We start from the raw sequence: 10,196 nt of genomic DNA, 5'->3' as shown, positions 1-10,196 counted from the left end.
AAAGGCCACTAAGATAAGCAAGTGGCTGCCACCCCTCCTCCCTCTAGCTCGAGCCATGAATGGACGAGGGGTGTGCGCTGACAATGGGAGTCACACAAAAGCGTCCCGGGCCGGCGGGCAGCTGCAGAGGCACCAGGCTGCAGCCATTACAGAGCGGCGGCCTTGCCCTGAGGAACACCTGGCTCACTGGGGACCACTGTCTCCCTGGCCCCTTTGTCCCCTGGAGGGTGGAGGGGGAGGGGGCCAGGCAGACAATGAGCTGAATTATGTTAAAAGTAGTGTGTGTTCCTAAAGGATGTTAGAAGAGACGGGAAGGAGGAAGAGGGGAGAGAAGGGAAAAGAGAGGGGGAAGGTTAGGAGGGGTTGGGAATGAGACACTGAAAAGCTTTCAGTGTAATTAGAGGTCCAGAGAGAGAGAGAGAGAGAGAGAGAGAGAGAGAGAGAGAGAGAGAGAGAGAGAGAGGAATGGATAGAGAGAGAGAGAGAGAGAGAGAGAGGGAGGGAGGAATGGAGAGAGAGAGAGAGGGGTTGAGGGCCGGAGCAAAAACCCTCATTGTTTGGACACACTTCGACAAAATGGTGCTCTCTTTTCAAAGGAATCGGACCGGAGACAGACAGGGATTACTTTCGGACTTTGAGGTTGTCAATGACAAAGAGTCAGTGTGAGGCAACAGTTAAACAACTGGGGTTGGCATCTCTCTTTCCCTGAGTGCCAGGGTGACATTATATACTTACTCCTCCATTATCACCGGTCATCACCACTGTTGGCTGCCATCCAGAAACATTAGTAGCGGTAATATTTCCAATACAAGTAACAGATGTCTTTTACTACATATATTTGCATTAGTGCTGAGCGATTAACCAAAATGTTTTATTTGAATTCCATTTTTTTTTCTTTTTTTCTGTGAGCTCAATGCGTACATTGCGCAGCAGTTTCTCTAGAGATAACTCAGATCACATGCCGGAACTGTGAGATGTAGAAGGGAGTTGTAGTTTCCAACAGGCTAACACATTTTTTATTTACAATGACAGCCAACCCCGGGCCAAAACCTAACCCGGACGATGCTGGGCCAATTGTACGTCGCGCTATGGATAAACTACATACTGTCGTTTAGCGCAGAAAACATGATAATTAATTGCAATGACCATAATCCATTGCGTGGGTAGCCTTGTCAGGTCTGTGTTTCTTTTACGCCTCGTAAGAGAGAAGAATGCACGGTCAAGAGGGGATACAGAGAGAGCAATTTCTTTGTGAGGTATCTCTACCTGAAAATACTTGATCTAAGTCAGGGATGGGCAACTCCAGTCCTCGGGGCCGGACTGGTGTCACACTTTTTCCCCATCCCTAGCAAGCACAGCTGATTCAACTAATTGCGTTCTAAAATGAAGATCATGATTTGTTGATTATTGGAGTCAGGTGTATTAGCGTGGGCTGGGGCAAAAGTGTGATACCAATCAGGGCCCTGAGGACTGGAGTTGCCCATCCCTGATCAAAGTGACTGATAGTTGGTATTCAGCAGTCAAAAAAGTATGCCTTATTTACTTTGAAGAACTGCTAAAATAGTGATTTTGTCAGACAGCATAAGCAGCAGCTTTATTTGGACCTTTATTTAACTAGGCAAGTCAGAGTGTGCAGAGCTGTCATCAAGGCGAAGGGTGGCCATTTGAAGAATCTCAAATACAAAATATGTTTAGATTTGTTTAACCCTTTGTTGTTACTACATGATTCCAAATGTGTTATTTCATAGTTTTGATGTCTTCACTATTATTCTACAATGTAGAAAATAGTAAAAATAAAGAAAAACTCTGAATGAGTAGGTGTTCTAAAACTTTTGAACAGTAGTGTAGTTCAATACAATACAATGCAGTACATTATAGTGTACTCAACTCTAGTGTGGTCTACTATGTACTGTACTGAACTCTAGTCTACTCTACTGTACAGTGTACTGTACTGAACAATACTTGGCTCAACTGTTTTTAAACTTTACTGTACTGTACTATACTATGCCCGTCAAACTTGTGAAACATAGACGTATATGATTGGTTCAGATTTGGTCTGGTCTGAACTGGACCAAATCTGAACCAATCATGGACGTGTATGTTTGGATCAAATCAAGGCCTGTACAGACAGGACCAAAAATCAACATCTGTAGAAGTTGAAACTAAAACTGATCTGTACCAAAAAACGACATCTGTGGATGTTGAAATCAAGGCCAGAGCAGACTGAACAAATTTCAACTAACGTAAACTCACCCCATTCCTTACAAATGTGCGCAACCGCAACATTCAAACGAGGCTACAAAGAAAACTAATGGGACTGTAGCGACTGTGTTGTTGACTTCAAAATCTGGGGTGTGAACTAGGTTTCTATTCAAGTGTTGATCGACATGGTAATGGCTCTATAGTATTGGAGAAAAGTTGAAAAAACGGACTCTCCGTTACATCGTGACGTGTCATGCCGTAGCGTACAGCACGCATAAAGCAACTATTTCTGTCTTACAATCTCTCTCCACCAGATGTAGCACTTCTCTCATCCTTTAAAAACAAGAAATGGACAGTGACGGGGTAAGGAGGGGATACCAAGTCATTTTTTGCGTCATCATTGCATGCGATCATCATTCTCAAAGCCGCTGTTTACTTCTAAGATCACTTTAGTACCGCCCTAAAAACCTGATTCAAATTCGACACAAACCTTCAACTAGTTATGTAATGACACATTATATAAACTCTTTATAGTGTTTTATTTACATTTTAGAGGCGATAAGGTGATAAGTTGGACAGATCGAGTGGGAAAAAAGCAATTTTCCCACACAACATCTCCTTCTCACGATCACGCATTAGTTTCGCTTCCCCACCCGCCATTTTTAAAAAGACCCGACGGGGCTCGTCGCCTGCTTGAATTATGCAGAAACGGGCCGCGTTTAGGTCATGTAATGGATTCTGTTGGAAAGGGGAGAAATTGTGCTTTACAATGGTATTGACATTACAGTTGATCTGGAAGTATTACGTTTTTGGGGCACTAAAATAAGGTCAATTGTACGGACCAAGGGGATGTACAAAAGTGAGAGAGTTTACATCACTTTTCAATGTCCATGGAAGTCTGGTGTCCTTTTACATGGAAATGCCCACATATTGTCAATGTTAAGCAAGCTAGCTAACTTTATTATTAGCAACCTTATGTTAGCTCATCTAGCTAGCTATTTTAAATTGTATTGGTTGAAGAATTGCTCCGACATCAAAAGCACTTGAACACGGTCATGTCAGACTTACAACTGGAAAGTTTTCCACTTGCGAAAAGCATATGGAGGTAGCATACTTCATGCCATTCTGTTGTATATGTGTGGTATGCTGGGGGGAAGGCTTGGGCTTTTGTAACTGTAGGTAATAACAGGTTTTGGGTGATAGGGCAGCTAGGAGCTGAGGGAGTCAAGTAGTGGATGTGTGATGGGTCTTCATGGAGGTGAAATTGTGTTTTTGGAGCACAAGGTGAGTTGTAGACTGAATATCATGCAGTCGCTTATAAGAGTGTGTGTGCCTACATACAGTATGTGCATGCCTATGTGGGTCCATATGTGTGTGTGAGCACGTAGGCAGGCGGGCGAGGTATACTGAGCCGTTTGAGTTGCGTTGCCGAGCGGTGCATGGGTGACTTCCTAATTGAGGCTCATCTGACTGCTTTCCCCTGGGGGGCCGTGAACTGACAACCATCTGCTGCTAAGGCCAATATAAACGGGTGTCCTCCTCCTCCTCTTGCCTGCCTCTCTGCCTGCCTGCCTGGCCCTGCACCTCAAACTCTGCTTTAGTCTGTTTATACAAGAACAAGCTCTGCCCTGCCCTGCCTCTCCCCTCTTCATCAGGCTTATCTCAGCCTAAAGGGAATGAATGCAACCTGCTTGCCTCACTTACTTTGAATTCTATCCTTAAAGAGTCACTGAACACGCTGATTGTCACGTGTTTTTCTGTTGCTCATTAGAAAAATGAGATTTCAGTCTTGGAGGTGTGTTTCTTGACTGATTCCACATTTGCTTAATGATGTTTGTCCCCCATGAGACACTGTAAATGCGGACACCTATTTCACTTCCTCAATGTGTCTTAGAATGAATCTAAGATAGGTCAAGAAATCTGTCATTTATTTTGATGTGTTTGCCAAGGATGTTTTAGTTGTGCAATTTTACATCTAACTAAGTTGTTTGGTTTAGTATTTCGCAAGTTAAAAAATGTGCGACGTGTTGTCTTATGTAAACCAAGTCGGAGCTGCTGGGCAGGTCTGTCTCACTGTCTATGCGATAAAGAGCAATCACCCCATGTTAGTGGGCAAAAAGAGATCGGCAAATTAAACCCAACCTTCATTTACCCGTTGTAACGCACAGATGTTCCAAACTCAATTTACGACCAAAATTATATTATTTACACTTTGTAGTAAATTTTGACACTAAAATAACTCTTTCTGACTCATATCGATGCCAACACTCTACTCAGCAAATTGGATGCAGTCTATCACAGGGCCATCAGTTTTGTCACCAAAGCCCCATATACTACCCACCACTGCGACCTGTATGCTCTCGTTGGCTGGTCCTCGCTACATATTCGTTGCCAAACCCACTGGCTCCAGGTCATCTATAAGTCTTTGCTAGGTAAAGCTCTGTCTTATCTCAGCTCACTGGTCACCATAGCAACACCCACCCGTAGCATGCGCTCCAGCAGGTATATTTCACTGGTCATCTCAAAAGCCAACACCTCCTTTGGCCCCCTATCCTTCCAGTTCTCTGCTGCCAATGACTGGAACGAATTGCAAAATTCACTGAAGTTGGAGACTTAAATCTCCCTCACGAACTTTAAGCATCAGCTCTCAGAGCAGCTTACAGATCGCTGCAGCTGTACACAGCCCATCTGTAAATAGCCCATCCAACCAACAACCTACCTCATCCCATATTTGTTAATTTTTTTCTGCTCTTTTTCACACCAGTATTTCTACTTGCACATCTTCATCTGCACATCTATCACTCCAGTGTTAATTGCTAAATTGTAATTACTTCACTACCATCGCCTATTTATTGCCTTACCTCCTTACTTCATTTGCACACACTGTATACACATTTTGACTGTACATTTGTTAATCCCATGTGTAGCTCTGTGTTGTTGTTTTTGTTGCACTGCTTTGCTTTATCTTGGCCAGGTCGCAGTTGTAAATGAGAATTTGTTCTCATCTGGCCTACCTGGTTAAATAAAGGTGAAATAAATAAATAAATATAGGCCGTTTTCAAAGGGATTCATTAATGAAGATGTGTGGGTCTCTTGAAGACGTTGGTACATGCAGTGCCTTAAGAAAGTATTCACACCATTGACTTTTTTGTTATATTACAGCCAGGAGATTTTTTGTCACTGGCCTACTCATAATATCCCATAATGTCAATGTGGAATTATGTTTTTTCAACATTTTTAAAGCTGAAATGTCTTGAGTATGTAACTCCTTTGTTAAGGCAAACCTAAATAACTTCAGGAGTACAAATGTGCTGAACAAGTCACATAATATGTTGCATGGACTTACTCTGTGTTCAATAATAGTGTTCAACGTGATTTTTGAATGACCTCATCTCTGTACCTCACACAGACAGATAATTGTAAGGTCCTCTCAGTCGAGCAGTGAATTTCAAACAAATACCAGGTGTCACGGATTCCCCCGGTACTGCAGCTCATTCCATGCACCAGGTCTTCATCACATGCTTCTAGGTGTCACTGAACTGGTTCATTACCACCAACCCCGGACTGTCTTGTCTATTACGCACATCTGGTTCCTATTTCCACCTGATTTGTAATTGTATACAGTTGAAGTCAGAAGTTTACATACACTTAGGTTGGAATCATTAAAACCCATTTTTCAACCACTCCACAAAATTCTTGTTAACAAACTGTAGTTTTGGCAAGTCGGTTAGGACATCTACTTTGTGCATGACACAATACATTTTTCCAAAAATTGTTGACAGACAGATTATTTCACTTATAAATCATTGTATCACAATTCCAGTGGGTCAGCAGTTTACATACATTAAGTTGACTGTGCCTTTAAACAGCTTGGAAATTCCAGAAAATTATGTAATTGCTTTAGAAGCTTCTGATAGGCTAATTGATATCATTTGAGTCATTTTGGAGGTGTACCTGTGGATGTATTTCAAGGCCTACCTTCAAACTCAGTGCCTCTCTGCTTGACATCATGGGAACATCTAAAGAAATCAGCCAAGACCTCAAAAAAAATTGTAGACCTCCACAAGTCTGGTTCATCATTGGGAGCAATTTCCAAATGCCTGAAGGTTCCACGTTCATCTGTACAAACAATAGTACGCAGGTATAAACACCATGGGACCACGCAGCCATCATACCGCTTAGGAAGGAGAAGCGGTCTGTCTCCTAGAGGTGAACGTACTTTGGTGTGAAAAGTGCAAATCAATCCCAGAACAACAGCAAAGGATCTTGTGAAGATGCTGGCCGAAACAGGTACATAAAGTATCTATATCCACAGTAAAACGACTCCTATGTCAACATAACCTCAAAGGCCGCTCAGCAAGGGAAAAGCCACTGCTCCAAAACCACTGTAAGAAAGCCAGACTACGGTTTGCAACTGCACACGGGGACAAAAATCATACTTTTTAGAGAATTGTCCTCTGGTCTGATGAAAAAAGTAAAATGTTTGGCCATAATGACCATCGTTATGTTTGGAGGAAAAGGGGGAGGCTTGCAAGCCGAAGAACACCATTCCAACTGTGAAGCACGGGGGTGGCAACATCATGTTGTGGGGGTGCTTTGCTGCAGGAGGGACTGGTGCACTTTACAAAATAGATGGCATCATGAGGGTGGAAAATGATGTGGATATATTGAAGCAACATCACAAGACATCAGTCAGGAAGTTGAAGCTTGGTCGCAAATGGACAATGACCCCAAGCATACTTCCAAAGTTGTGGCAAAATGACTTAAGGACAACAAAGTCAAGGTATTGGAGTGGTCATCACAAAGCCCTGACCTCAATCCTATAGAAGATTTGTGGGCAGAACTGAAGAAGTGTGTGCGAGCAAAGAGGCCTACAAACCTGACTCAGTTACACCCGCTCTGTCAGGAGGAATGGGCCAAAATTCACAACTTATTGTGGGAAGCTTGTGGAAGTCTACCTGAAACATTTGACCCAAGTTAAACAATTTAAAAGCAATACTACCAAATACTATTTGAGTGTATGTAAACTTCTGACCCAGTGGGAATGTGATGAAAGAAATTAAAGCTGAATGATTCCAAGAACACAGGATGAGATGTTACTATCCTTTGTGCAAGCACTTCCAAGAGTTAATGAACAGTGAGCAGGGTGAAATTTGGGGAGCGCATCGTCAGCAGTGTACCTTTGGTTCCTAGGGTGTTTCGGCCTTTCACACTATACACCCTCCCCAAAGGCGGCCAGCGACAGGGTGATCAATCCTATGCTTGCGTCCCATTCCCAATTAGTCATAGGAGTTGCCTTGTTGTTGATAGCCAACATCCCATGGGACTATGCATGGCAGGGGCGTCCTCCTCCCTGAGTCAAGCATTGTTGACCGCATACCTCCTGGCCCTCTCACTTCGGGGCCCAGCTGGGGTCTTTCCTCTTCATCCAGAGCCACTGACTGCTGCCTTCTGCCGCCTCCGATACAGCTTTGATTGCCGAACGCTGGCTCTGGCCCTTAATTCCCAGGTCTCTAAGCAGTCTGGTTGTAGATGTTGCCACAAAACCTCTGCAGCCCACCTCCACTGGTCGGACTTCTGTGTTCCAGCCATGATGCCGTGCTTCGGCAGCTAGATCAGCATAGCGCATATGTTTTCGCTCATAAGCCTCATCTACTGAGTCCTCCCAGGGTACTGTGAGCTCAATGATGAAGACCTTATTGAGCGAACGGGACCAGAGCACCATGTCAGGTCTTAGGGTGGTGGTTGCGATCTTCAGAGGAAACACAAGTTGCCGGCCAATGTCAGCTAGCATTTTCCAGTCGCGGGCCAAGCACAGCTGGTCTCGCTCTAATGGTGTAGAGCCGCTCTTCGGTGGTTTAGCCCCTTCGCGGACAAAGTTTGTCCGTAAGGAGTGTGATGCTGCTGTGGGTGGTAGGGAGTTGGTGGCAGCTCGCTTGTCCTCCAGGGCGGACGCAAGGTTTTTAAGGACTTGATTGTGACGCCAAGTGTAGCGTCCTTGGGTGAGGCTTGTTTTACACCCTGTGAGAATGTGCCTGAGGTTGGCTGGCATGGAACAGAGGGCACAGTCCGGATCTTCACCATACCAACTGGTGTTGGAAGGACGTTATATGTTGCTCTGATGGAAAAGCTCAACCGCCTCGCTTCCATGGCCCACAGATCCTTCCAGCTGATCTTCCTCTTCTCCACACTGTCCCATCGAGTCCACTGTCCCTGTTTGGCAAGAGAGACTGCCTTGGCCCACCTTGCAGCCTCCTTCTGATGGCGTACTTCCTGCACTACCATCTTCCGCCGCTCGGGTGCAGTGGCCTTACTCCAAGCAGCACGGCTAGTTAGCCCAAGGCCTCCTCTCCCTTGCTGAACATGACCCACAATGTCAGCATGTCTGAGGGCTGCTGTTGCCTCCTGGACTGCTTTTCCTGGCCTCCATTTTCGCCCAGTTGCCAAGGTCGGTGAGTTGTTGCTCACCACTGGGTCTCGAGATTCATTCAGTGTCATCTGGAGCCTGGTTTTTGCACACTTCAATTCCTCTGTTAGACTGGTGAGGGGCAGCTTGAGGACACCATCTCCATAGAGGCCTATGGTGGTAAGGCATCGTGGAACTCCGAGCCACTTCTTTAAGTAGCCTGTGACTCCTCTTCCATCTTCTCCACTGTTGAGATTGGAACCTCATACAGTGCTAAGGGCCACAACACCCGGGGTAGGAGACCAAACTGCAGACACCAGGCCTTTAACTTTCCAGGTAGCTGGGTGTTGTCGATGGACTGTAGGCTACTACTGATGTCTTTGCACAGCTGTTGCACCTGGTCTTTGTCCTTCAGGCTTGCATCATACCACCTTCCAAGGCTTTTTACCGGCTGCTCAGACACTGTTGGGATTTGGTCATCTCCGATGAAGAATTTCAGGTCAGAGAGTACTCCCTTCACAATCGAGATGCTGCGTGACTTGGATGGTTTAATCTTCATACGGGCCCAGCTGATGTTCTCCTCAAGTTTTCTGAGCAGTCTCCTGGTGCATGGGACAGTGGTGGTCAATGTTGTAATGTCGTCCATGTAGGCTCTGAGTGGAGGGAGGCGGAAACCAGAGTCGACTCGCTGTCCACCAGCAACCCATTTTGAGGATCTGATGATAACCTCCATTGCCATTGTGAATGCCAACGGAGAAATGGTACATCCCGCCATTATACCTACATTCAGGCACTGCCATGAGGTGGTGAACTCTGAGGTGGTGAAGCAGAACTGCAGATCCTGGAAGTACGACTTCACCAGGTTTGTGATGGTGTCCGGTATGTGGAAAAATCTGAAGGCAGACCACAGGAGTTCATGGGGTACAGAACCAAATGCATTGGCGAGGTCGAGGAAGACTACATGGAGGTCCCTTTTCTCCACCTTGTATTGTGGTGCACCGGTTATTACGGGTCTCGTCCCCTCTATGCCCTCCTTTTCCACTGTATTGTTATTACGGGTCTCGTCTCGTGTATTGTTATTACGGGTCTCGTCCCGTGTATTGTTATTACGGGTCTTGTCTCGTGTATTGTTATTACGGGTCTCGTCCCTGTATTTATTCGAGGTTTAACCTCGCTCTGTTGTTTGGGTTACATCCCTGTGTTTTTGTATACGTGTTTGTTTTGGGCTTCATCCCAGTGCCTTTCATAGCATGTTGTATTTTTGAGTGGAGTATTAAAACTCCTGTGGCAGATGGCAGGGAGAGGCAAGGGGAGTGGTTAGTGAGGGGAGATATCTAGCAGCCCGCTGGCTCCACCACCGGACCTTATATGGACTTCCTGCCCCAACGAGGCAAGGCTGTGGTTCGTTAAGCCAGGGAGTGAGAAGGAAGCAGGAGGAAGCGGCCTGCACAAAGGGGCAGAGTAAGGAGAGAGCAAAGTGCGTAATGAAGAATGGGAGAAGAGAGAATAATATCTGTGTGATTACCCGTTGTGACCTGGACTGTCGGACTACCCCCCTTGTGTACCGGACCGGATTGGCTGAGGACCC

Source organism: Oncorhynchus tshawytscha, linkage group LG26, assembly GCF_018296145.1.
Source record: "Oncorhynchus tshawytscha isolate Ot180627B linkage group LG26, Otsh_v2.0, whole genome shotgun sequence".
Classification (NCBI taxonomy): Eukaryota; Metazoa; Chordata; class Actinopteri; order Salmoniformes; family Salmonidae; genus Oncorhynchus; species Oncorhynchus tshawytscha.
This window is presented reverse-complemented; position numbering follows the sequence as displayed.